The sequence below is a fragment of the Paramormyrops kingsleyae genome, chromosome 12 (genome assembly GCF_048594095.1).
Source record: "Paramormyrops kingsleyae isolate MSU_618 chromosome 12, PKINGS_0.4, whole genome shotgun sequence".
In the NCBI taxonomy this organism is placed as follows: Eukaryota; Metazoa; Chordata; class Actinopteri; order Osteoglossiformes; family Mormyridae; genus Paramormyrops; species Paramormyrops kingsleyae.
Window position 1 is genome coordinate 23,497,379 of NC_132808.1, and position 27,899 is coordinate 23,525,277.

Genomic DNA, 27,899 nt, shown 5'->3' on the forward strand with positions numbered 1-27,899 from the left:
AAAACCGGCCCGGCTCTGCTGCTGATCGCTTTTCCCAGTTTTAATTAACGCCGCTGTCAAATCACGCCGCTGGCTTCGGGATTTCACGTGACGGGAGCCACCGCTGCCGTGCAGCGGCGACCAAAATGCGGCGGAGAGGGTGAGTGGGGATGCCGATGGGACGAGTGTATGTCTCCCTTATCTCCTTATCACCTTGGACAGACCTGCAGTAGAGATATTTCTGCATCCCACCCAAGCACATCAAGGCCTGGAGAGGAAGTTCCCTCAAAGCTTTGCCTTCCTGTTTTTTTTTTTTTTTAATACTAGTCTACTTTCTGAGTAAGTTTTGCTCCTTGAGTCACCAGCAATACATGTGCACTAAGGACACGTGTTACTTTAAGGACAAGCCCCTCCCACCTCCGATGAATAACAAAATCTTTGAAGGTATATTTATGCATTTAGTTGAATGTCACTAGCTTTTCTGGTCAGAGATGAGTAAGAATATAGTAATATCTTCCAACGGCCAAGCTATCGAACCCACACTTTCGATGACTATACTTCACACTCAGGTTACATGGCCACCATAACCAAATAAGGCCCTGGCTACCCCCCCTATATTCCCTACCTAAGTGGTACAGTCCTGACCATAACGAAACAATTTAAAGGCTTGCATTAACATTATACACCCTGTGAAGTTTTTAATAGTTCGGTATTCCACAAACACAGTGGGGGAGCGAAAAACACAGTAAAGAGTGTCTGAGTAGAAAAACATCACACAAATAAAACATAATCAGCTCCAAGCAAACCCCGAGCCAGAATATAGAAAGAAATGTAGCATATGTAGCTAAAAATGTAGCATATGCAGCTAAAACAATGAACTATATGTAGCTAAAAATGTAGCATATGCAGCTAAAACAATGAACTATATGTAGCTAAAATGTAGCATGTGTAGCTTAAAAAAAATTGTATATATGCAGCTTAAAATAAGATTTTCTCTGTCATAGTATTCAGGGTGTACACCTGGGTATATATATAGAGACCAAAAATAAAAATAGAACCCTTTTTGACAGCTGTAGAGAGTTTAGTAATAATAATATACATGGAGTATATACTGACACAGAGTAGCAAACAGCTGGGTGAAGTTAAGGTAGCTAAACACAAACGAGAAAACAACAAGTAAAAAACAATCTCCCCATCAAGGAATTCGATCAAGAGTCCTCAGCAGTCTCTCTTTGCGGAACCCAGATCAGCATTCATGTCAGGAACTGAGAGTGACCTTTCTGCCGACTCTCCCCACTCAGGCGAGCCATCAATCAAGTCCTCAATAGCTATATAAATCGATGGATCAGGAGGAAGAGGAGTAACGGCATTCAGACGGTGGGAACACATCATCCATTATCCGGCTGTGGCTGGCTAAGACAGTGCCTACACGCTCTGGCTGACAGGGGGAGATAAGCTCGAGGTACTTGCCACTTTGAAAAGCAATCTTCATTCCGGCCATCGCTGGTGTCTCCGGCCCGCGTTTCTCCTCTCGGCCTTTTAATCCTGTTTTGAAGAACGAGCCAAAGAAGGTAACGATAAATTAGCATTTCGTAGGGAGATGAAACAATAACTTCATCAAAATGATGGAGGAAGCAGGACCTGACAAGGGTCCGATACTTTTTGTCCTTCTGAACTGTTTGACAGTTTTATAAATCGTCATCCAGGAGCTGTCAAAGTGAAAAAATATCAAGTGCCAAATTTGACTGTCTAGCATTTTATGAGGATAAATGTATTCATATATGTTTAACCATCCCTTGACCCTTAACAAGATAAATGGGTAGATGATGGATGGATGAATAGATGGCTGGATGGATGGATTGATAAATGGACAGATGTTTAGCCAGGTCTGTCATATTTTTATCTTTACTTCCTTTTTTTAATATATTATAGGTTAATGACCACCATGACCCATCAGTGAGACTGGCAAATGCCCCAGCTGAAAGCTGATTGGACCCCAGAGTTTACGCTCCCCCATCACTCACCAATTCAAGCCATACGATTGGCTAATGATGAGACTGACCCCTTTGTATGAATTGTAGCCCCTTTCATACTCCCCACCTTAAAAAACCCTATAATCACTCCTGCAAGGGCCTGCCACATCCCGCCATTATTGTCTTAATAAAGCTGCACACTGTCATACTTCATCATTTCTTCCAAAATCGTTCTGTGCTTAAAAATGCAACTTTGGCTGATTGGCTCACAGGAACACAATTCAGAAGACCTTCCAAGAGAACCATACTGCTAAGATCACACTGTCACAGAGCCTGGTCTCAATCCATATAAAAATCGCCACGAATTTACCGCCAACCAACAGGTCGTGGAGAAAATGCCAGATGAAACAGAAGGCATGGATAGTCCTTCATATCCACATTCTCAGCATCCCTTTGAATTTTGTAGAACAGGGTTCTCAAATTTCGGTCCGGAAGGGCCAGCCTGTGACACCATTTGTAGATTTTTCTGCTCAATTACACCATATTCAACTCACTAAGCACTTACCAGGTGTAGGAGGTCTGTTTGAGCAAGGAAATCTGCAAATTGTGTTGCAGATTGGCCCTCCAGGACCGGAACTGGGGAACCCTGATGAAGAATTTAGTATTTTGGGATCAGTCTAACAATAAGCATGTATACAGTATGAATTAAATAACTTAATAAGATCTGCGGGTAGTGCCCTGTGATGGGTTGGCGCCCCATCCTGGGGGGCTCCCTGCCTTGAACCCAAAGCCTCTGGGATAAGAACCAGAACCCAAACGACCCTGAATAGGACAAGTGGTTTCTGAAAATGGATGGATGGATGGATCTGTGGGTAATGCCCTGTGATGGGTTGGCGCTCCATCCTGGGATATTTGCTTCTCGGATAGCTTCTGGGATACATTCCGGACCCCTGCGACCCTGCATAGGACTGACTAGTGGGCACAGAAACTGAATGGATATTTAGATGGATGGAGGTTCTGTAGATAGCTAGCGGGCTGATGGACACCCTATACCAGGGGCAGAATTCGTGGTCCCTCAGACCTTGTCCTGACTGAAGAGCAGGACCCGGCCCCACAAGGCCATTCACCAGCCCCTGTCGGCTCTCCACCACTCATCTCACATGAGCTTCTGCTATTCTTCTAGTAATCAGTTCTTCCCGCGGAAGTGCAGCCGTGCTCCCATCTCCAAAGTCATCTCCTACGATTTCATGGCTTAAACCTCAAGGCACCCGCCCTCGCTCACACGCCAGGGCAGGTCGAATAAGACGGCAGCCATCTCCAAAAACCTGCGTCTTTATATACTGTCATACTCCAGTATTTAATAATACGTACCTGCTATTACCGGGTCTTTCTTGTATTTACTCAGAAAGCAGCTAAGAGTAGCTTTATATATCTTATTTAGGAGCTTTCTCACTGATAATGGATATCAGTTATTCATAAGCTCTACAGTGACAATATGAATCCTTTGTTGTTGTTTTTTTTGGAAGGATGCATATGAATGACTTTCATATTTTATTTATTTAACAGCTGCTTTTATCCAAAATGAAAAAAAAAAAATTTGTCAGCCAGTCCCTAGAGCAATTGGGGGTTAGGGGGCAAATGTAAAGTCACCCTACAGACCACGGGACATGAACTCACAACCTTCCGATCACTGGTCAAGCATCCCAACCTGCTGCAACACACACCACATTACTAGAAAGGAACACTGACATGTTCTGCTGAATAATGATATCTGCAGTATTGGTAGCTATGTTGATCTCTACCTCTGTGGGTCTTTTTCGAGATTTGTGTTAACAGTGAATGCTCATGGTGCCCCCGCAGGTATAAAATCACGTCTGTGTGCCCCATAATTTTTCCGATTGACAAGGCAGTTCATTAGCCTGCCATGCTGCCCGCCCCAAAGCGTTTTAAACGCTCCTCGCTGCGTCACAGCCCGAGCTCATTCTCATCAGAGATCCCAGACCTCATCCAAATCTTACTGTGCTAAAGTAAGAATAAGGTTATAATTTAAAATAACCTTTTTTTTTGTAAATTTAACAACATAAAATTTCTCGTCTCAAGTCTATTCAGGTCCAATTTACTACAATTCTATGTCTAGAACAGAGCCCACTTGGTGCCGGTTCCTCCATCAGCGCTGACCTTAGGAGGGAGACTCTACAGTCCTCTGTCACGACTGGAGGCCTCTGCAGACTGACGTCCGATCGCTCCTTTGCTCAGATAGAACATCCTCAGACATTCTTTTCCATTATTTCTGAGTGGTCTGAAACACAGTTAATCCCTGTGCGGTGGCGAAAACATTCGGAGAACTCTTGCCAAGGATTAAAAAAAAAAAGAAAAGAATAATTTAGTCAAAGTCAACATTATTGTCAATGAAATGAGGTAGCAGAATCCAAGGGCATTACTTTTGGGTGGAGCATCGTGAGGGGGGGGGGGGGGGATGTTGTGGTCTCCACCCATTTAAGGGGGTCTGGGTGTTGTATTGGCTGGTTTTCTTTATTGGGAGGAAGGGATTACAACCCCCCCCATAATTTACATCCATGGTACAATCACTTAGAGCAAGAATTACACATAGTAATAGAGAGTAAATAACATAAACAAACAGAATAACATTTCATGTCCTGAATAAGGTGCAAGGGTCGTATGTATTATCTATACACATACACATGTATATATCTATGCATGAATCTTGCTGTCATGCCAATTAGGAAGCTTAGAGTCCTGCCTGAGCAGCGGGGGAGCGGCGGCCTTCGTCAAACACCATTGTGTGAGCTAATAACAAATCGCTCGCGGTGAAAGGGCCAGAAACGGCAAGGGAGGAGTAGCGGAATCAGACTCCTCGCCGCACTGAAGAGCATCAGCCAATGAGACTCTCTGCAGGCTTATTGGTGGCACGTTGAGTGCGTAGGAGCGGTCAGTCTCTCCGCTGATTGTGGAACGTGCACATTACCATTCTCTCCCTCCCCCCCCCAAAAGCAATTCAGGTGCATTTAAATGCCTAAAGAGCTACATGATGAAAATCATAGCATGGTAAAGAGAAATTGCATGGGCGCCGCGCACGCCTTGATTGCGAGGATATACATTTCCAAGAGCAAAATGATTATTTTAATTGTTAAATAAAGTCTATGTGAGGACACAGGGCTGGTTTAACAGTATGCCAAGCTTACAAGGCTCATGGTAAAATATATTTAATCACTATATGAATGCAAACCTGACAAACCTAATAATGCCACTATGTGTGTCTTTGACTTGTACTGTTGGACATATTATAAGGTTATTCTATATGTAACTAGTCTCATGTCCTCAGATCTAAGGGAAATTTAATGAGTATTAAATTATAGACGGTTCAATATTATAGAGCAATATTTTAGTGCTTTCAGATAGGTGCAAAAAGGTGATTCTGCATCAGCGCTCTCTGCTTGCTAATGGACTTCATTTTGAATGGAAATCTGTGAGCTGAGAGAAAACACAATTTGATTATCAATCTGAATCACCCATGCTGAAGGATTTGTAAATACCACAGTACATGGGGCCAAGCTCAAAGTTGGACGAAAATATGGGAAACAGTCCTTATCTGGCATACATGCATGTTATATCTACACACAAGTACTTTTTAATAGTAAATAGTAAAGTTTGGGAAATCAATAAATAGCAAATGAATATGGTTGTGAGGCTTGTATTTGTATTGGTTGTTGGTTCAAGTCCTCGAAGGGAGAGATCTGCTGCATTTCACTCAAATTTCTCTGAGAAAAAAAATCAGACGAGATAATAAATGTGCAAAAATCACAGCTATGACCATGGCGATTTGGGAAAGTGCCTCTGTGGATTCCATAATTTAATACACAGTCTTTCCTTTCCTGCGCCACGAAGCGTCCGAATATCAGTTACCCTGAAATCGCGCCGGATGGCCTCACCCCTTCTCCTATGCTGATCAGCAGCTGACAACATCTTTGCCAGCTAAAAAAAAATACAATTAAAAAATCTTCCACGTTTTCTGCCTGCGAGTGTTGCATGACACGTATCGCTTTGCATGCTGGGAAATGTCATAAGCCACCCTAATGAAAGAATCTAAAGGTCGCCATGCATGAAAAATGCAAACAAATATCATTTGTACAAGGAGACAGATCAACTGAGTTCAGCTTTTTAGGCAAGATGGTTTGAAGTACATATGGTGTTTTTCCTTTATACTCAGTTTCATAATTTATTTCTAAATACCTCAAATCATCCCTTGAAGACATCTGCCATATGCCAAATCATAATATTGTTTCGAGGATCGAGCCGAATAAGCGCGATCAGAACTGCCGCTCTGCGAACAAAGATCTAAAGCGATTTCAGTCTCAGCTACTGCTTCTGCGAAGCCTAAATAAAATATTAATATTTGGACTTGGGATGGTACAGCCTCAGAGCTCTGTAGGCTGAATAAAATCACGCAAATAAAATAAAAAAATAAGTAATCCCGTTTGTTCAAATTTTTGCCATTTAACTTGAGACCAGCGTCTGGAAAAGCGAGAAACAAACCCAGTGAAATGCATCGTTGTCATTTCTTGCAGACGTAACAAATATTGAGACGTGGGAAACAATTTTTAAGGAGCACAGAAAAGGGGAGCTATTCAATCTAATTGTGATTGATTATAATGCATAATAATAATTCATAAACACTAGCACCTCTCCGTGGCAGGAGTGAAATATCTATCGGGAAGTGAATATAGTCATAGAGAAATTTGCTTTCAAAGTGAGACTCTGCTTTGAAAACTGGCAGAAACCGCGGTTGTTGCGTCAGGTGTTTATTTGCCGCGATCGCAAAGATTCATTATTGATCAGAAAAGCTTCTCAGTATTTTAAATTCAATGCTATTGGACTCGGTATAAAGCACTGGTGAGCACGTCCTGTTTATTTATTCTACAATCCAAAAATAACACATTTTTAAAAATTAAACAGTCCCGCCACAGAAACAGTAATAAAAATAGTCTGAGGGGGACAGTAAAGAGCGTTCTTTACAAACTGCCCTGTTTGCGCACGTCATGAAGCGAAAATGCAGACCAAACAGAACTGCTTTTAAGATTTTTTGAAATGCACATCTCGTTTTCCTTTATGGGAACAGCAAACGGTGTATTGGGAACAGCAATGAGCAATAAACACATGAAGAAACAGATGTGGAGAATTCTTCAGTGGCGTTTGATGGTTTGTAGCAGCTGTTCAGCCACTGATACCTGACAAGAAAAGAGGTCTTAACCATGCGCTGTGTTCTTCCTAAATATTTAATCTTTGTTTTTGGAATTCCATTTTCTCAAACTTTTTTCTTTTTTTTTATATTTCAAACCTCCCTTTTTGATAAAAATCAGTCAAGAACGATATAAGCATGATATATTTATTTGTTTTTTAGTTTGTATGTTTCTGTAGGAGTATGATATAATTCCTGGTGCTCAAATTCAAACTTTCTACAGAATTCATAAAACAACACTACATTTATACTGTACAAAAATATCAATATGCTAGTGATAGCATGGAGACCTACAATATATTGCAATATATTGTGTTTCCCATGGCAGATAAATATATACAGCAGATCTTTATGTCCAACGTGTGTGTGTGTGTATATATATATATATATATATATATATATATATATATATATATATATATATATATATATATATATATGTATGTATATATATGTATATATACATATTAATGCAATTGTAAAGAAGTTTTCTCGACATTAGCAAGTAAATGAGGGAAAAATCAGGATTAAACGCCTAACATTTCACTGCTTGCGACAGGAAGTTATTTGAGTCTCTCAGTTGGGGTCACGATGTTCTGTCACTGGCCGATTCCTCCACTTATCCTGTTCTTCCTCGCAGGATGCAGCTTTAACTGGGTAAACACTTAAGGAACCCCTACATTTGTCTATTTTCTGTTACTTAAATTAGGGACATTATGGCGCTTTTTCATTTTCCATTTATTTTTGACCCTCAGTTCGGCCCGTGACGGGGATGCGGCTCGGTGGGGGGGGGTCGCATGTGTCGCATATCCACTTTCCTGCAGTTCCCTTCAGGAATAATAAATAGGGAATTAACATAGATGGTGGAAAATGTACCACTTGTGCTATGTACTAATGAGGTATAGAAAGTTGCAATGCAACTAGGACTGACAACAAGTTTTACACTATATGAAGTGCTGGAATTTTAAAATACATATATTCATGCAATATGAATATTCTAATTAATGGAATTGACACTTTGTCCCAAATTTAGTTCAGCTTTTGAGATACAGATTGGGTTAATATTTGAAGAAAAACTAAATGTATATCTACTTATTCTGCACCCAATTTAAGTGACGACTAAAACATGTTTGGAAAATACTGCAGATATAAATTAATTCAAAGTTTTATTTTGTTATATAGGTCTTTTAGCTAGGTTAAAGAGGAAGGACAGAGTTAAGTATTATTATTTTCTATGCACGTGCTTGAATCTTATTTGATGTCTTTGGTTATTATTACGGCGGATCAGACCCCAAAGGTGCATATTTCACGTTTGCTGCACTGTTCACTGCTGTATTCTTTCTGCAGTGGCTTTTTACAGATTGGCAATGGAATGATCTTCGCTCTGCCCTGAGATATGCTAACCAGAGGTGAAGATTTCAGGTGCAGAGAGTACAAATCCAGACCAAGATTTTCTTTCAACCAACCAGTTGAGTATAAAGAGTCACAGCCACAGCGTACTCAACCGGTTGGTTGAAAGAAAATCATGGTCTGGATTTGTACTCTCTGCACCTGAAATCCCCACCATTGATGCTAACCAACACGGCACCGCCAACTACCGCAAAATCAAGGTTATGGCGTCTTAAGGGTCACGTGACAGGGAAATCATACACATAGAAATAGCACAGGTACTAGCTCTAACAAAGCTTATGTAAAGAACACTGGAACTGGATATATTAGCAAACCATCCACTTCCATTTATATCAACCACAATAAAAAGCTACATGTGTTAAAACAAAAAGCTAATGCTATCCTCCCCACTCCAGTCCATTTCAAATAGATATCGTATTTTGCCAATAGCCTTGGAAAGAGATAATGTAGCTGTCCTTCCTACGGAACTTTCACATCCATTTTGATTCCTTGGGCCGCGTCAGTCCTTCGAAAGGCCGGCGTTTAATCTGGGGTCACGTGGGCTCCAGTCTTTCACCCCCACCTGCCCCCCAGTAGCTGTCCTTTATGCTGCAGGAAGCCCATCTCACATTTACACGGCGCGTTTATGCTCCGCACACGACGTACCCTTGGGCCACAATCACGGCAATCAGAGGTTTGCGACGGAACGGTGAAAAATGTGCTTTTCATCCGTAGCTGTCTCTTCGCTGAAGGTGATGCTGAGCCGCTCCTTTGTTTCCCACATCTTAATGAAGCCAGAGTGCTTTAATCTCGCTCACGCTGCTTTTACTGCAGGCGGCGGGATCTGGGTGCGGTTCCTGGCTTACCTGTATATAAAAACTAGGCACAGGTGAACTGAACTGAATGTACTTGCTACCCGCCTCCACTACTTCCCATATTATATAACTAATCATGTGGTCGCATGCTATTTGTTAACAGCCCTCCATCCATGCGATCATGTGACCGACTATGGTCATGTGACTGGCAGCATGCGCTCCGAGAATGCACCCTCATGCTGTCCATTACTGCCGTGTCATGTGCGGAGTGACAGCCCTGGCAGTAAATTGACGTTGCTTCAAATGTCTTTGTGACCTGGGACAGGCCCTGTCACAGCCCACAGTCTGCAGGATGAGTGTCCCGCTGCCAAACACCTGCCTGCTGTAGGCTAACGGAGTCCTGCTTACGTCTGACGGCTATATTCCCCGATACAGCTGCCATCCACAGGCCTTATTAATGACACACTACCCTTCCCACTCCTGTCCCAGCACAGCACACACTCCCAGCACCGAAAAGAGCCGTTTACCTCTGATCAGTTCCCGTTTCTCAGACCATCCGGCGTGCCTCCAGTCCATCCGCTGAGACAATTCCGCAAGCCAGTTCCCACTTTGGGTCTTAGCAGCACGAAACCCCTTCCCTGGACTATTTTTAATTACCCTCCATCTCTCTGCGTCGTATCCCACAGATCCCTGTTGGCCACAAGCAGGAGACGCCCTTCCAAGTTTTCCTTGATGCTCGGCCAGCGACGTGGTCATCACCGCTTTGGCCCGGCGTACGCAAATTGCCAGAGATTACTATCATGCTGGAATCTGCCAGCAGAGGACCTCTCAGAAAATCCATATTCTATTTCCAAGTATTACTGAGCACTCGCAAAATGGCAAAATGTCTGGTCCATGTTTTTTTTTTAAAAAAAGAAAACTTAAACAAGGACACTTCAGATTGAACAGAAGCACATTTTGCCAAAAAACTGATCTGTCATTTTGCATTTCGGGTGACAGAGGGGATTGAATTAAGTGTCTGTATGTAACCCGCATTTCAGACAACATCTATGCCGTCTCGCTTTCAAGGGCCAATTTTCATCATCTGATTTTTTTAATCTTCTCAGATCCCCACAGATAAAGGGAAGCAAAAAAACCTGTTCTGTGTAGCAGACACAGACCAGTACCAAGTGACAACAGCTAATGGCTTCGCCAACAGCAGGGGGCTGCCCCCCCCCCACACACACACACTCCCGTCCCCCAGGTCGGAAATTGCAAGATCAAATCCAGGCGTCAGTACCACCAAATGAGGAGCAGCAGCTAGGAGACTCTCTGAGTGGCTACGCAGGAACTGGTAGTGACCGCCGGGTGGTCTCTGCTGGCTTCCAATCCCGCTGGGCTCCCTGTTCCTCTGAGCACCGGAATTGTGACCGAATCACTCATTTGCTCCCGGAGCGACTCAAGCAAGACAGGAGGAGGGAAGAGGTGAGGGAAACTTGGCCTGGTTGGAGAAGGCCTGTCCTCTCAGGGGTGTGGCCTGGTTGGAGAAGGCCTGTCATCTCAGGGGTGTGGCCTGGTTGGAGAAGGCCTGTCCTCTCAGAGGTGTGGGCCAGAGATCGGCAGCCTCAAACAGGCTGCTACAACGAGGTTTCTGCACCAGACATACAAAGGTCTTCATATTCTCCAGAAGATGAATAGAAATGCTTGGGTCCAGTGTGACAGCGGAGTATCGAGGTCCCCACAGGTCATCTAAAAGGCTTTCCTTCTTCTATCCTCAGCAGAGTGATAGATAATCAAGGATGCCTCATATAACTCTCACAACTCCTGGCGATGTCCATCCCTCAAGGTCACTACAGGCCTGGCCGGGTCATCTTTCTAAGACCATTTCCTGGGAAGTGGGACGCCTCCTGCCGTCTGACGGACATAGCAGAGTGGCAGCCGCCGATCTTACATCTTTCCTGCTAAGGTACAAATGCTAATGCTGCTCATTAATTTTTAAACTAGTCTGAGGGATGTTTCACAAATGTCATCTGACTGAGTATATGACCTCTCCCTGCATGCAGAATGTGTATCTGAACACCACAGGATGATGTAACATCCAGACCTTTCACTGTAAAAAGCACAACATGACAATAAATAAATAGAATTACATGTTTCATCCACCTGTCCATTCACTGCTTCTCCAGTACAGGGTTCTGCTGAAAGCCTGAAGCTCATTCCCAGGTAGCTTAGGGTACAAGTCATGACCCGGTTACTCAAGACAATCAAGACTTTGTAGTAAGCAGTTTTATCTAGGAACTATTTTCTTCTACTGAACTCCACACACCAATCATATCACTGCACAGAAGATATTGCAAGGGTGCTCATATCTTATGCGCAGTGATACGATTTGTATGTGGAGTTCGGTAGAAGAAAATAGTTCCTACGTTAAACTGTTCACTATAAAGTCTGCGGATTATATTCAATAACCGGCTCATGATTTCTGGTAAAAAAAACATCGCTGTTCAATTTTTTAAATGTATTTTCTTGGCGCTTTAAATACCACAGAAAGAATGCATTTAGTTCCATTATATTCGAGAGAAGACATTTCTACGGCTGATATCTTCAAAACTAGGCATCTCCCAGCAGAAGGACCTAGATGAACAGATAGCACTAAATCATTTTTCACTTTTGGGGTGAGCTGCCCCTTCAAGGTGACAGCTGGGATTGGGTATGAGTCTGCAACCCGAATTTCACATCTCCACTTCAGATGGCTTTCAAGGGGCAGCCTTCATCATCTGGCGTGGCAGTAGGCAGGCGTGTTCACCAGGGCACTCGTTGACCCCGCAGTGGTAGCCAGTCAAGAGATCCAGTGGCTCACACTAGACTCAATATCTTTTTGGGGAATTCAACAGCTGGATCCAGAGGGCTGGAGCGGAATGTTTCAGAAGAAATATGCGAATTCGTAGCATCTTAGCACACTCACCAAGTCTGAATTGGCTGTGCTATCTGAAGTTCACAGTGTGATTCTCAAGTACTTCACAAAGTGAAAAAAAAAATGCCACGACATATTACCTTCCCTGATTTGTTCTCAGGACACAGAGGAGGCCGTGACAATGCCCAAGCTCTTCATTAGCCCCGAGCAGACAATGACCCATGTCAGCCACAGTAGAAACCCACTTAATAGTTTCTAGGAAAAGTCCTCAGCAATCAATAGCTATGCTCCATTTACTTTATGTCAACCTTGACACTCTTTGAAATAATAACTTTTTTTTTCCGTTTTTACACCAGCTGTGTAACCTTTGCTGGGGTACCCCGCAGGCCAATCTGCCCCCCATTGGTGCTAAATGTTTATAAAATTTTGTATAATAAATATTTAGCTGCCTTTCAAGACCAGAGAAAAAGCCAAAGCACACTCTAAGAGTCATCTTGCTTTTTAAAAATGTTTTAGAGGCATGTTATTTCAACTGAAATTCAATCACTTATGTCACTCTGTATTGTGTATTTGTAAGTATTATTTTTATTTGTCATATGAAACGGTAACAGGTTATGCCTTACGAAGAAAAGAATAAAAGTCCATTCAAACTGACAGAAAGTGTCATGCAAACGATCACAAATTTTATGGTATTTTTTTCCCATTCAAATGACAATTTTCTTCTAATGACACATGAAAATCTGACCACTCTCACACGCTGCACTACCCATTCAGAAAAGCCAGATATCTGTTCCACAGAAATTCGTTTTGAAGAAGAAAAAAAAAAGAGTCCTTGCATTTCTTTTTTTCATTTACATCACATGTGGGAAATCACATTCACATGCAGGGTCAAAACAAGTTGTCTAATAATCATCTCAGTCCTGTCACAAATATGACTGTGTACGACATTCACCAGGCATTTGTGGAATAACCAGGATTGTTCCTCAGTCCGAAAGCCTGTGCTTGACCTGTTTGTGTGGCGTGAAAAAGATCACATCTCACAGTCGATCATCACACATCCCTGTGTCTCACTGGCCAGGCTGTGCTCAACTTTATGGTCAGTTCTGAAGCATCAGACACAAAACCTTCGACTAGCAATTGAGAAATTCTGACAATACAGATCATATGAAATGAATTCAAATTAGGGGACAATGGTTTGAAATTATTCAGCTATAGACAATGGAAAGGACAAGGAGAAGCAAATAAGGAATTAGCTATGCATTCATAATTATAGCAAAGAGTTACCGGACACCTTCCCGAGTGGGCATCACTAGAGTCTGTATGTCTTCAGAAAAGGGGAATACACTCTTTTATCATGCCTCTTTGCAAGATGCTGAGGTGAGCAATCATTCAATCAATAGTTCATCATTATTTCAGTAAAATTCAGGAAATGCCACAAGGAATGTGAGATAAGGGTCAAAATGGTGAGCATGCTTTTGATTATTAAAAACAGAGCAAATTTAACAGATTCTACAAAGTTTACTTAAACAGTAACTCAACGGGCACTAATTAAGCACTGCATGTAATCTAAATAGCAACACTTGACATGTCAAGTATTTGGCTTTGAATGATTGACTCTAGTCTATGGATCCTTCAGTCATCGATTTAAACACCTTTCCTGTTCGTAAATAAAGCCTTTGCTGAAGAGAACTGGAATATAGGAGAGCTGGTGATGCTGATGCACATGCTTCTGCATGAGTTTAACTCCTTCTGAGAATGAAATGGCTCTCGCACCTTGCAATGGCAGCCATCAAGTCAAGGATAAGCCGGGTAAATACAGGAACAGCTGCAATACAACTGTGGGCTGTGATGCTGCAACTTTTTGCAGTTGTTTTTAACATTTATGAATATGCATGCTTTAATAGCTAATATGGATCTTTATCAAGATCAATATACATCTGACAAAGGGGTTTATCTGTTGGCTGGATCAGTATCTTTCGCTTGGGTTTCATCTGAGTGAGGCATTTTGGGAAATGGGTCTTCTTCAAGGGGGATAGGATGCCCCCCCGGACAGCCCCCCCCCCCCCCAATCCAGCTGGCCTTAACTGTGTCCATTCAGTTCTTTGTCCTTTGTTGGACTCTGTAGCTTCCTACTAAAAACGCTACAGGATGCTGTCAAAGTCTCCATTATGGTGGCCACAGACTTGGGGGATGTATTATGAGTCGTAGTATTGTGAGCTATTACACCCACTCGCGTTTTTACCAGCAAAGCAATTCATATTATAATATATATCATATTAAAATTACTAAATTAGACTGCAGCCAAAACGCACTACACCTATATGCATAATGACTGCGACTGCTTTAGCCCACCCGATGAGCAGTACATTGATGTGTAACACCTTCTGGTTTGTAGGCTGGATTTCCGCCCCCACTGTGTATGAGAAGTTTCCATCTTGTCCCCATGTTTTGAGCGTTTCCTGCAGGTACTCAGGTTTCCTTCCAAAGTCCAAAAACTGTAGTTATGCTAATTAGCATCTCTAAACTGCCCTAAGTGAACCTTAGGATGGACTGGCATCCCATCATATCTTGAGTTTTATGAAAGGGTAACCTTGTTACTAGATAAGTGCTTGAAAGGTGCATGGATGGATGGATGGATGGATGATGAATGGATGCCCTTATCTGCACAGAAGAAGGTGACCTGTGTTTGTGCACACAGTGCATTCAGAATCAAGCAGAATCGAGCTCTGTGTTACTGCTCTGTTCATCTCCATAGGTGGCCTTCTGCCTAGATCAGCAGGTGGCTGATAACTCCACCTCTGGGGGGCCCTGATTTAACACGAGCAATTCGATTGGTACAGTGCTGCCATGCCCCCCCCTCCACCCGTGGCCTATCACACACCGCTTCGCAATCTCAACCAGCACTTCTCCACAATGGCTCTCTCACGACCATCCAAATCGGCTGGCCCTTGAAACGACAGGCCCAGCCAAAGCTGAGAGATGGGCTGTTATGGAGACGAGGGTCAGAAGTATTTAGCAGGCATGTGAATCACTCAGCCATGACCGTAGTCACACCGTGACTAACACACCCTCAGAGGAACGAACGCCAGTGGAGAACATTGCTGGATAAATATACAGTATTTCAGTGGGCACGACAATTTGCTTTTAATGGAAAGACTGTAACATTACAGTACACAGACATGAGGGATATTTACTGGCCCATATCAAATCCAAAGTCCCCCCCCCCCTTCACCAACCTCTGTAATATCATCATCTTTTCCAGAACTTCTGAATTGTGGTCCACAAGACCAAAAAGAGATGAAAGCTGGAGAGGTCACCAGAAGAAGGACATGAGGAGCATGAGATGTGTGGCTTTTGACTGAATATTTTCACAGAACATATCAAACCTCTGGGTTGAAGTCTACAAAAAAAAAAACAAAAAGCAGATAAGCTCCATGCTCTTCCGGAACCTTCCGTGACTCGAAACAACAACTTAGTGTTTAGAAGTAGCTCAGACTGAGATAGCAGTGTAACTGTGCACAGAGCTTCATTCACTGCCCACAGGAGGCACTGCACCTGCGGCTTGGGGCAAAGGCTCTCTCTGTTAAGCCACCGCAGCTGGACAAGAGAGGCGGTGATGGGCCCCGAAGGACATAACATCCAGCAACATTCAGGCTTTCAGAACAGGGAACATGCCATCTAAAGACATTAATCAGAACACAGTGAACGATGGCATAGTAAAGCAGGGCTGGCCCTGGGTGTTCTGGTGCCCTGGGCAAGATTCTGCTTAGTGCCCCCCCCATCACACACACACACACACACACACACACACACACACACAGCAGCAGCAAACTAATTTTGTCAGCTCGTTCATATTAAAAAAATTTCAATAGCACTGGGTATCTGGCGGCTAACTAGCTAGTCTGTGTCACAAGACATGTGGCATATTAAAACTAGTGTAAATAATTGCCATGGAAAACAACCGGAGGTATTTCTTCTCATTGTTCTCACTTGCTCTTTGGCGCCCCCTAATGATAGGTTCCCGCCTATGTCACACATATAGGACAAGCCAACACAGTGGTAAAGTGAACACCATATTCAAAACACACATAGGGCCTCATTCTTAATACTGGGAACAGCATGAGATACCAGTATATACATTGTTAACCTGCAGGTAATTAGGTAGCATAGTATCTTCTAGGCACCTTAGCCTGGTTCCACATGGTTCTAGTGACCTATTGGTCCATTACCAATTCCATAATTTTTAAAATGCCCACTAAATGCATTTAGTAGCAACTCCACTAAAACCAGAAAACAGTCGTCCCGGAATATTCCGCTCCCATCCGAGTGATCTCTCTCAGGATGGCATTTAATGTTCCCCCCATGTGAGGTGCAGTGATCCCATATCATGCCACCAACATGGACCCCGCACCAGGACAAAGGTAAGGGAGCCTTTCTCTATGGGACACAAGCCCTTGAGCCCTAGGCCTCTTTTGGCATATGCTCCAAAGTGCCCTCATTGGCTTGTTGAGAGCAGGATGAAAGGGTGACTCATCTGACCATGTGACTTTTTTCCACTGCTCAATAGACCACTGCCTTTAGAGGCCATAAGGGGTTCAAGCACTACAACCATAGTATCGCTTCTCTGCCGAGGTTTCAACTGACTGTACTTGATTAAACTGCCTGATTACACTGTAGATTAACATTTGTAATCAACTGACTCAGAGCTGCTAATCTATTTCATCTCGTATCTCACAAGTTCACGGAGAGAATGCATCGACGACCTGTCCCAACTATCAGCCAGCCAAAGTCTAGCCAAAATAGCAGGACACTGGGCCTGCTTAGGACTTTTCCACACAAACTTTTTTATACAAAACTAAGCATGACAGCATGCTAATCGCTAATTAAATTCAAAAACCTGTTTTTGAATATTTGTTCTCATAAGATTCTTCTTATTTTGGTAGTTACCTGAATGTTTCATGCACATTCTTGATTTAGGACACCAAAAATATGAATTTATGGCTATAGAGCTGAGATTTAATCAGACTAGGGTGACCAGATAATCCATGACAGGAAGGACACTTTGAGCTACTTCGGGTTTTACAAACTACTTTCAAACTGAAAGGCTCTTGTGTTTGGCTAAATAGTTCAGCTCTTCTTGTGTGTTGACTGGTTAATTTCCTTGACTGAAAGACTCATCCAGCTGTTTCACATTAACATTAGTGACACATGCATGATTATAGGAGACTGACCAATCAGCACACAGCAAGAACTCAGCGCTTAAGTGAAATCCGGGTCCTTTTAATTGAAATGGCAGTTTACAAATCCTGTCCTACCTCAAAATGTCCTCCCTGACATGGATTATCTGGTCACCGTAACTCAGACCCAGGCTTGAACTTTTTCAGAAAAGAAAATGCAATCTGTACGTTGTGTTTTAATGGCTCCATAAAAAAAAAAGCTTTCCACAAATGCTTTTCCCAGCAGTGGGATCTTCTCACAAAGGTACTTAATATCAATTAATAAATACAAAAAGCATCTGAAAAAGCAACATGTACAACCGAAACAGCCATAACTATCCATTGGGACTGAAGACTAAACTGTCTATAACCATTAAACTTCATCAAGGGGTCAGACGATGCTTACAGCTGTTGCATCCTAAAAGCAACAGCAGTCCTTCCTGGGCATATATCAGACACAATTTGCATATTGTAGCACCATGCCGACTTTCAGTGTGAGCGGTACAAACAGGGGACGTGCAACAACACACAAGTCCCAAGAGCTAACAGGAGCAATGAACGTCAAAACATCAACCAATCATCAGACAGAATCAAATTATGACAGAACAGCCACACACATATTAGCTAATTCTCTTCAAAACATTCCAGGTAAGGTAAATAGACCCAGTCAGGGTAGCGATCAATGTCTAAAATAAGGAGTCTTAGGAAAGTTGTTACATCACCTCCATTTCCGATGTGACAACAGCGTTTGAAAGCAAAAGAAGTCAAAAGGTTAATGTTGATTCAATAAGCGATTAATTTTGGCAGCTATGTTGCAATAAGACAGAAAGATAAGATTAAAATCCTTGACTGATGTTGAAGAGGAAGTGATTCGTCACATTGAGGCTAAGTAAATTGACTTTTCTTTCCAAAAGGGATTTGTTTGTTGGTGGGGGTGCCAGACATCACAGCACAGGTTAATTGACTAAGGGTCCTCCTGAGTAGCTGATGATGTCACAGCCAAAAATATTCCAGGCCTTCCAAATAAGCCCTCATTCTTCTTCTCAAAGTCACACAACCAAGCACCTTGCACGATACTATTCCACCAGTTTTCCTTTGGAAAGAAACCAGATGCAATCAATCCCTTAATCTGTTCAGTGGTTCGAAACATAACTAACTCCGATACACAATAAGCATCCTGTTTTAATTAGCCAGGGGCATGTGCCAAAACTGCTCAAAACAACACAATTGCATTACTGTATTTTCAAGTAGTCAGTACTATTGGACAAGCGAAGGAAAATACTTTCTCAACTCTTCGATAGCTTGTAGTATCTATGAAAACAGTGGCACAAAAGGGCTGTCTGTGACACTCTTGCTCATCCTTGTGTAAGATGCTGAGCTCAGCATTTATTCCATAACACACAACACACAAAAAATAAAACAGCCCAGTTAGGCCTACCTACCTATTCCTTTTGTTTTAAGGTTATCCACCATCCACTCTGAGCTTCGCACCAGCTAAGGAGCCATACATATCTCCAACAGAGGATTCCGGACCCTTGCCGCGAGCGTCGGTAGCTCGTAACCCAGCTTCACACACACACGACTCGCTTAAGCGGTACCAAGAAAATTAATCTGTGGGCTAAGTGTAACTTTACTGGTCGTCATCATGTCCTACTCGGTGAAGGGCTTGGGGGTGGGCAGGATCTCCAACTACATTAGGAAGGGATCAATTTGTCAGCCAACAAGACAGGGGAGGTATCGCTTCCCGCGTATCGGATGTTGGCTGTACCGTGGTGGACGGTGACGACGCATAGGCCCCGGCCTGGGAGGAGCCAGCGGGCGTGCAAATTAAATGGCAGGGACAGAACGGTGCATTATTCATCTGGGAGGCAGAGGCGTCCTGTGCTCTACAAGGGATTGGGTTTTGTTAGAAGTAATTAATCCACGGCGAGAGCTGAATAGGGTGCGGGATCAGTGTCCCGTCCTGTGTTCTAGGTGGGTTTCAGTGCATCACAAAAGTAGGTCGCCTCTGTGTGGGTGCAATGCATTATGGGAATACCTCAAAGGCAACAACTTCCTGATTCCGATTTCCCAAATTATCTGCCTGCTGGAGCCACGTAGAAGATTTCAGAGGTACGAAGCTGCCTTTTCTCTCGATTTCCAGGCAGGTTATGGAAACTTCAATACATCAGCGATCAATCACCTGCCTGTCCTAGTCTGCAAGCCTCAATCACGTTTCCAGTTCTGAAGGGAATGATTGGATCATCCTGGAAACGTTACATAGCTCCTACTTTGCGTGTCTCCAACCCACATGGCCTAAAACAGACAAGTACAAATCCCGCCTCCCACGCACAGGCAGCCGAGCGCTTTGAAACGCTGAGACAATGCGGCACGTTTCGTTTGGCCACAGAGACGCAGGAGACAGGAAGCTGGAGCCTCTGCCATAGAGTCGTCTCAGATCTGTGCTCAATGACGGACATTAGCGGCCATCGATTTTGACAGTGGCTATGGTGTGGGCATAACTTTAAGCCCGCAGAAGGAGAACCCCAACAGGGTCGGTTAGGCTACCCTAAGGTGTGCCGCGGTAAAGATCTGAAACGACCTTTACGTTGGCATTTGCTCACCGGAGGATCCGCTCTGTCCCCAGCACCACCAACTGGTGCACCGAGGCGATGGATGTTCCATACAGGAGGGTTATTCAGGACTAAGCTGACTTTCGCTAAGATCCAGACCATTATTCAACATGGAGCTACTGTCAGGATCCAGAGGCTTTGCTGTCTGCCAGGCCGATCCAAAGACCCCATACAGAGGGCAAATCACAGCCTCGTGTTTAAGGACCTAGACTGAAAAGTCGCTGGATCAATCCCTTGAAGATCCCTGCTTTTGTACCCTTTAATAAGATGCTTATTATCTGCAAGAACATGAGCTCAAAATATACAAGGTTTTCAATGTATTATTTCATATTTCAACCTGAAAAACATAAGACAACTTACTCCTAAAGAATTTCAAAGAACCTGCACAAATCACTATTTAGGAAAACAGATTTCTGAACCGTAAAGGCTAAACTGCTACAGTATGATATATATTCTTTTTGGCTATTAAGGGCATAGTGTAGGCGGTGCTGTTAACACTGAATTTGAATAGCTTCACTGCTAATGCCTCTGACAGATCCATCTGCGGAATAACACTCCCTCCCCTTTGCAGCCCGCCCCCCCCTCCCTCATTTCTCCCAAGCAAAGGTTTCAAACACACGTGTCTGCACCAATCTGCAGACTGTACGGCGCCCTGGCACATGTGATCGATTGTCCTCAAAGCCTTTTCGGCCTTCAGATTGCCGACAAAGATATCGAGTGGAGAGATGCTGAAACCCTGGTCTGTCTTTCAGAATGTCAGTTGTGGAACAGGCACAGTAACCAGCCTGTTCCAGTAACCAGGGTCAGCTACAGTAGCAAATCTCTGGCATAACTGGGGTTAAGGGCTTTGCTCAAGAGTCCTACACTGATACGATTATTCTACCGATCACAATATTCGAACCCACAACTCTCTGGACATGGGGACAGACCTCTGAATCACTGAGCTAAATACCACTACTTAATGTTTACATGTTGCATGTTTATAAGAATGCATATGAAGACAATGAATGAGAATTACATTCTAAAGGCAAAACCAGGAGGAATGATGAGGCCTGGTTAGTGTCCAGAGCCACAATATCATTGTATCATTCGTTCTTTCTTTGGGTGTGAAAGACTGAAAATGTACTTTCATGCTGTTTTGCTAGTGTTATATGAGAGACGTCAGGCTGTAAGCTCACGGCGTGTCAACAGCGGAAAGGGAAATCGCTAATCACGGCAGGATCAGGTATAGTACAGGAATGTACAGAACAGTGATCTAGCCTTATCCAGGCTTATCTTGTAGCTTCAGGTGCCTACCACAGGATGAACCATGTGACTCCAGCGAACGCATGGTTGCCATGTGGCAAATTAGCATCCGATCCTCATGAAGAACCCTCAGAGAATATCCCAATGGGCGATGGCCTCGGCAAAGTCTGTCCAGAAATGGCAATTACTGTACAGGCATGAGGGGTTAGCGTGCCTGAGGTCCTCCCAGTGGCCACTGGCTTACCAATTACAGGGAGATGAAGTGAAGCTTATATGGGGTGGGGCGGGGCTTCAGGATCAGGGGGCGCCGATCCTCACTCATCGCTTGTCTCGTTTCAATACCAGCATGAGGATCTAACATTAAAGAACGGCTCGGTTTAAACTTGTACAGAAGCTTTCCTATTCATAACCACTCACATTGTACAGTGTGCATGGTCAGGTTCCTTAGAAATCTAGGCTTTATGCTACTTCTTGAGTTCCGGGTTTTTTCAACACATGCAAAAGTAATGAAGGACTCTCCGGGCGATGCAGATGCCCGAAGAAAGGAGGAAGGATGAAAGGATGGCAGGCTTTTTAACACGTATATTGGAAAGACGAACTGTATCTTTGTAGACAAACAGGCGTGAATTTCCATTATCTTTCCATGATGGCACAGTGTCAGAGTCCCTTAAAGGCACAGCAGACACACAACTGAGTGCTTCGACGTCTCCTGCTTAAGCGTCAAGCTGAAAAGAGCCACAGCAGAGGGAAGGTCCCCTCTTAGATCTTCAACTGCCGTGAAAATTTACTTTGCTATAACATCAAACCAATGGTTATGATGAGGGGGAAACTGACAATGAAAAAGAAGCTTCCTTTTGGTCACTAAAATGTCAGACACAGAGTGAGGTTGCCTTTAGCGTATGCTAAGGTTAATGCCTTTTCAGCCCCAATAACGTTGCATCATGGACACTAACACGTATGTAATATGAATTTAAATACAGGGGGATTGGGGCTCACAGTACTCTGCTTAACGGACAGTTTGCTAGTGCTATTTTTGAGTGAAAGGTCAAAACACACAAAGAAACATTATTGCTGCTCCAAAACAAAGTACAGTATCAAACAGATGTTAAGGCACAAATTAATATAATATCCACTGGCAGTGCAGACACCCATCGAAAACATCCGTCCATCCATATCTGAATTTGTAGGACTGTCTCTGAGGCGACTTACTCAATAATATCTCTCACGTTTCCATCTGTGGCTAGTGTGTGTTAGTCGTTAGCCATGGCTCAGTGTTAGCCTCCAGCTCAAGCTGGCTCAGTGTGGGTTAGCCGTTTGCCATGTCTCTGTGTTAGTTAGCCGTTAGCTGTGGCTCAGTGTGGGTTAGCCAATAGCCGTGTCTCTGTGTTAGTTATCCGTTAGCTGTGGCTCAGTGTGGGTTAGCCATTAGCCGTGGCTGAACGTGGATTAGCCATTAGCCTCCAGCTCAAGGTGGCTCAGTGTGAGTTAGCCGTGTCTCTGTGTTAGTTAGCCGTTAGCTGTGGCTCAGTGTGGATTAGCCAATAGTCGTGTCTCTGTGTTAGTTAGCCGTTAGCTGTGGCTCAGTGTGGGTTAGCCAATAGTCGTGTCTCTGTGTTAGTTAGCCGTTAGCTGTGGCTCAGTGTGGGTTAGCCATTAGTCTCCAGTTCAAGCTGGCAGTTTAAGGCTCACCGAGCATATGTACCTTTCTAGACCATCTCAGGCAAAAGGTGGGGAGACAAGAGTTTTATCACTTCAATAGGCGGACAGAGGTTACAGTTTGGGACTCTTGAGCTTCTTCTGAGACTCCCAGCCTGATAGCCCACTGCTCTGATCACCTTCCTCTCACTTCCTGGGTGTTTAAATCCCTTTTATAGGTTTAAACCCCTTTTATAGGATCCCACACAGCATCACTCTAATTGTGTGAGAGGTAGGAGACTTTTACATATTTTACATACATCAACTGTTCAAATCACTCAAGCTGCCTCTTCCTCGTCTTCCCAAGGAATTTCAGTGTCTTCTACAGTAGCCGCTGTGGTTCATAGAAATGGCTTGTCTTAGGTATCACTGGGAGCTCTTTGGAACTAAAGGCAACATTATGGTAAAATATATTTTTTAATATATGCACTTTTTTATTAATCTCTCTTGCCACTTCTAGCATTAATACATTTTGGTTGACTATTCAGTTTTGTACTGTATACCTTTATATATTATTATTATTATTTATTTATTTATTTGTTTGTTTTTGTAACATGTAGTACTGGTTGGAAACACATAGTTTTTTTGTACAGGTATACATCGACTTATGTCCAGGCTACATCCTGGAAGGGAGGACATTAGTCAATCTGGATGTATTGCAGTCATTATAGTAGACATGTCAAACACACTGTATAACATAATATCAATCAATCAATCAGTCTTCATTTTTACAGTACTTTTTTAACCATAGGGTTTACAAAGTACCTTACAGACATGTTAAAAGAAGAAAAACATTAAAATAAACACATTTTAACTAAACCTCAGACAATTGGTCTGTTTTGATCTGCTTAAGGCTCTTATGAGACCTAAATATGATTGAACGTTACTCGAAAGCAGGTAAGTCGACAGATGATTCTACAAGCACAGGAATGTAATGTATGTAAATATATTCTATTCTAGATTCCTTGCCACTGCCCAGTTTGGCCACAAACACAGTGGAAGCCTGTATCGTAGGCTGCCTTGTACCCTTTGTCATACTGCAATGGGACGAGACCATGAAACAGTTCCTAGCTGGATATTCTGATTCCTAGGATTGATCAGTGTTTGGCTTACAACTGGTAGGGATTTTTTATTTCAATGCAGTGCTCTTCTTCTGTCAAACTTACAGCCTCAGTGCTGTAAAAAAATTGTTTTGGGTAGAATTCCTAGTTAGCAGGCTGAAATCCCTCCCGGGCGCGACGGTCTGGCCGTACCTTTGTTTATTCCATCTAGCTGATATTTCACTGAGCTGAGAGTTTCATCGCGCCTGAAGGTGATCCCTTTCGTGTTCAACGCCGTAACGCGAGGAATAACTGACTGACAGTTAAACAGGCCAACACTACATGCCGTGTTCTCCATATACACGTTTTGTGTCTTTTAGTACGCGCATTTTGCACTGTGTGGGAGATCTTAAGGACAGACAGAGGTCAAAAGAGTACAGAAAATGAATGATCATTTAAAGACTTTTGTCCTCAAAAATTTGTTTACTTTTATGTAAGTGGGAGTGTTTAAGAATTGACCTTTTAACCTCTTAGTGCAGGGTTGTGGGCATACACAGAAGCATTAATTGTAATATTATTGCATAACTAATTATAACTCATCAGGCATTGGTATGTGGCTCGGGGGGCGGTTGGGTTATGTGGGGCCAGTGCCTGCACAGAAGGTTGTTGGTTTGAAACCCATGCTTAACCATATCTCTGTTGGGCCCCTGAGCAAAGCTCTTAACACACCCCTACCCCCCCACCCCCCCATGATGGTTTGATTCAAGGTCCCAGCAGTAGCCTGTCACCCTTCCAGAAGGTCAAACGCAGCCATGGGGGGTCAGGCCTGAGTGGCATTCCAGCATGTTCCGGCTGCCCTGCAGCACTTTGTTATTCATTGTGTACTCTGGGAAAAACATGCGATGCACAATGTGTACGACGGCCTCCGGTCGCTACGGGCAGTTAAATACTAGCGTGGTCGAGCCGACGGCTATGTGTGTCATACTGGGGTAAAAAGAAATCAAATAAAGCGACATGCAGCTCCGCCAGCACCTTAGCATCCATGCTAGCTGATTCCATGCCAGGTTCTAACTGGCAATACATAAAACATATCCGTCTCATGCCCTCCCCCCCCCCTCCCCGTCCGCCGCCAGACCCGCACGTAATCGGCACCATGCATCACTGCCGCTCACCATTTAACGTTTCGTCATCATCGACGGCGGGTTTATCATGCGGAAAGGGCCTCGCCTGTTGTGAGGCCTGTCTGCCTCTCATTAGCGCGGCGCTAAGGCCATAGCGGATTGATGGTGACGCACAGCTACGCGCCGCACTGGAAGCAAACCTCCCTTGGGGGAATGTTTGTTTATTTTCACTACAGGGCCTGGCGTTTCACGTAGCACATGACATTGTGGATCAATTAAACATAAAAAGATAAAACACAGTAAATACTTCCACATCTCGGGGCACAGGCCCCCGATCTGGAAAAAGCTCGTTAAAACGTTCGGTTTCCTTGGCAAGCGAAGCGAGCACGCGAGCTGAGTGACGTAAAAAGATACAAGACACGCAAGATGCAAAGGTCACTGCGAGAGGCTGCCGTAAACACGCTTGGCGTCCACCAAACCAGCACTGTATGTATATTTTTTGCGTTTATGAGTTACGAAATGTTTTGTGTTTCATCTGCTGTCCTTCCTGGCAAAAATATTCCCAGTTAACTCCTAATATCCGCCCGCGATATATTGAAACCACCATAGGGAAAGTTGTGATGCAAGAGGGGTCGACTGTAAGAACAACATCTCAAAGAACCGGGAAGTTCAATAATTTTCCCCATTATGCAGACGTAAGTAACCTGTTTCACAAACCCTTAAATTCGATTTACCTCTCATGCTGGACAAAACACATAAACAAAAAATGTTAGAAACACATATTAAAGAACATGTATTATATAAATGAAAAGATAACTTGTAAAAATACTTACAGGTATATGCCAACTATTTTACTTCCAAAAACTCTATATATCTCGGATGTTTTTGCATGAGTTTAGATTTACATATATATTATTTTTTTGTATACATACATGCCTTTTCTGCCAAATGTCATTATGGCAAAAGTGACTAGACGCAAGAGAGTGACGGGTTAGCGAGACACTGCAGGGACTGACCTGGGTAAAAGACTGAGGTATTTACAGTGGAAACGGTGAGATAATGAGCGACCCCGAAGACTCGATGATTCAGGGGACCTTCCGGCGTTAGAGGAAAAGCAGCCGTTTTATCCCACTTAAAATACCATATCGAGCTTTAAGCATCAAATCCAAGATGATTAAATGTTGGAGTCTGTTCGGAAATGCCAGTCACAGCGCACAATCTGTTTTTGCTCGCACACATTTACACGGTTTAATCACTCTTCCCTCTAGGGGACCCGCAAACCATAACACTCAATATAGTGGTAATTTACACATTTTTGGTCATGGTTATAAAGGCAAAGAAAGAACAATGGCTTCAAAAAGGTGACCTGATTATTTATCATCTTTTAAGGTTATAAATCATTCTTACAGTCTTATGAACGGATCGGATTCACACAAAAGCAAACAACGGCAGCACCTCCAAAATGTCATTTTCGCCAGACACGTGATGGCTGCTCAGACATGCCCCAACTCATTATCATGCCAAATGTGAAGCGCCTCCACCCTTATGTGTGGAAACTAGGCGCATGAAGACCCCCACATTTCAGCGATGCATACTTTTTGCAGTGCTCACTCGTAAATACTATTTAGATTAGATCTGAAAACCTTTAATGGTCCCAGAGGGAATTTCTTGAAAGGTTCATGTCAGAAGTGGGATTCAAACCCAGGGCTCCGACCAGAGGTCCCACATCAGGTAAGAAAACAGCAGGGGGTTGGGTACCGTATCCCACTAGACCACCTTTAGGTGACCTCAAGGTTCCGTTTCAATCATTAACTGAAGCATGTACTTCAGATCTCCTTGTCCCTAGCTTCCTTGGTTAACCTTCTGCGATTTCGTTTATGACTCACAGGTACCTGCACATTGGCGTAACACTAACCCTTTAGCACAGCAGACTGACCATCACTGGTGGACAGAAGATCCCAATGGAGCTCACTTTCGGGGTCAAGAGGTGGTGAACCAGTTTAGAACAGCACAATAGTTAACCTAATGAGAGAATAAGGAAAGCAAAACAAACAGATAGCTGATTAAGGCCCTTAACCCTCTGAAAAATGCTCTTGGGGTATTTGATGGACGGCCGAACATGAGGCTGGTCTCACCTGTATATGTGTGTGTGTGTGTGTGTGTGTGTCTCAAATGACAGCAAGATAGGATATATGAAAGACATTCAAAAGTACCTGTACTCATGTAAATCATAAATACATGATTATGTCATTCTTTCCCTCATCAGTGGCTATTTTATTTATTTGATTTAATTACACACTAGCTGCACGTGGCAATGAAAAGCTTACACTGCGGGTAGTGCAAAAACAACACATATAGAAAAGATAAATAAAATTAAAATAAATGTAAGAAGGAAAGAGCAGACACTTGTTAAAGTCAACAGAAACGACTGCTGAAGAATAGTCATTGGAAAAGTATCACGGTATCGCTGTAATCGTACAACGATGTCTTGGTATGCTGGCAAAACACTATGAATGAAGAGTAAAGCACAGACGCTTCAGTGCTTATTATGCAGGGTTTACGTTTTTGATCAGTATCAGGCCGCCAGCCTTGTTGTATGAGGCTGCCCTCCCTCCATGCCAACCCTGTTTGCTTTCCTCCTGGTATTTGGTCCCTGTGAGGTCT

The 27,899-nt window shown here is 43.3% G+C and overlaps 1 protein-coding gene across 8 annotated transcripts in view; it reads right to left on the bottom strand.

The window, feature by feature from the left end:
* lingo2 (leucine rich repeat and Ig domain containing 2) overlaps positions 1 to 27,899 on the bottom strand; it is a 285,847-nt gene that overhangs the window by 92,678 nt on the left and 165,270 nt on the right. For 2 of the 8 annotated variants that reach the window (XM_072697742.1, XM_023822231.2), the window contains one exon: positions 1,450 to 1,524. The exons of the other annotated variants lie outside the window; for them this stretch is intronic. The gene's annotated coding sequence lies outside the window, so the exon portion shown is untranslated. The remainder of the gene's footprint in view (positions 1 to 1,449; positions 1,525 to 27,899) is intronic. 8 annotated transcript variants of the gene reach the window in all.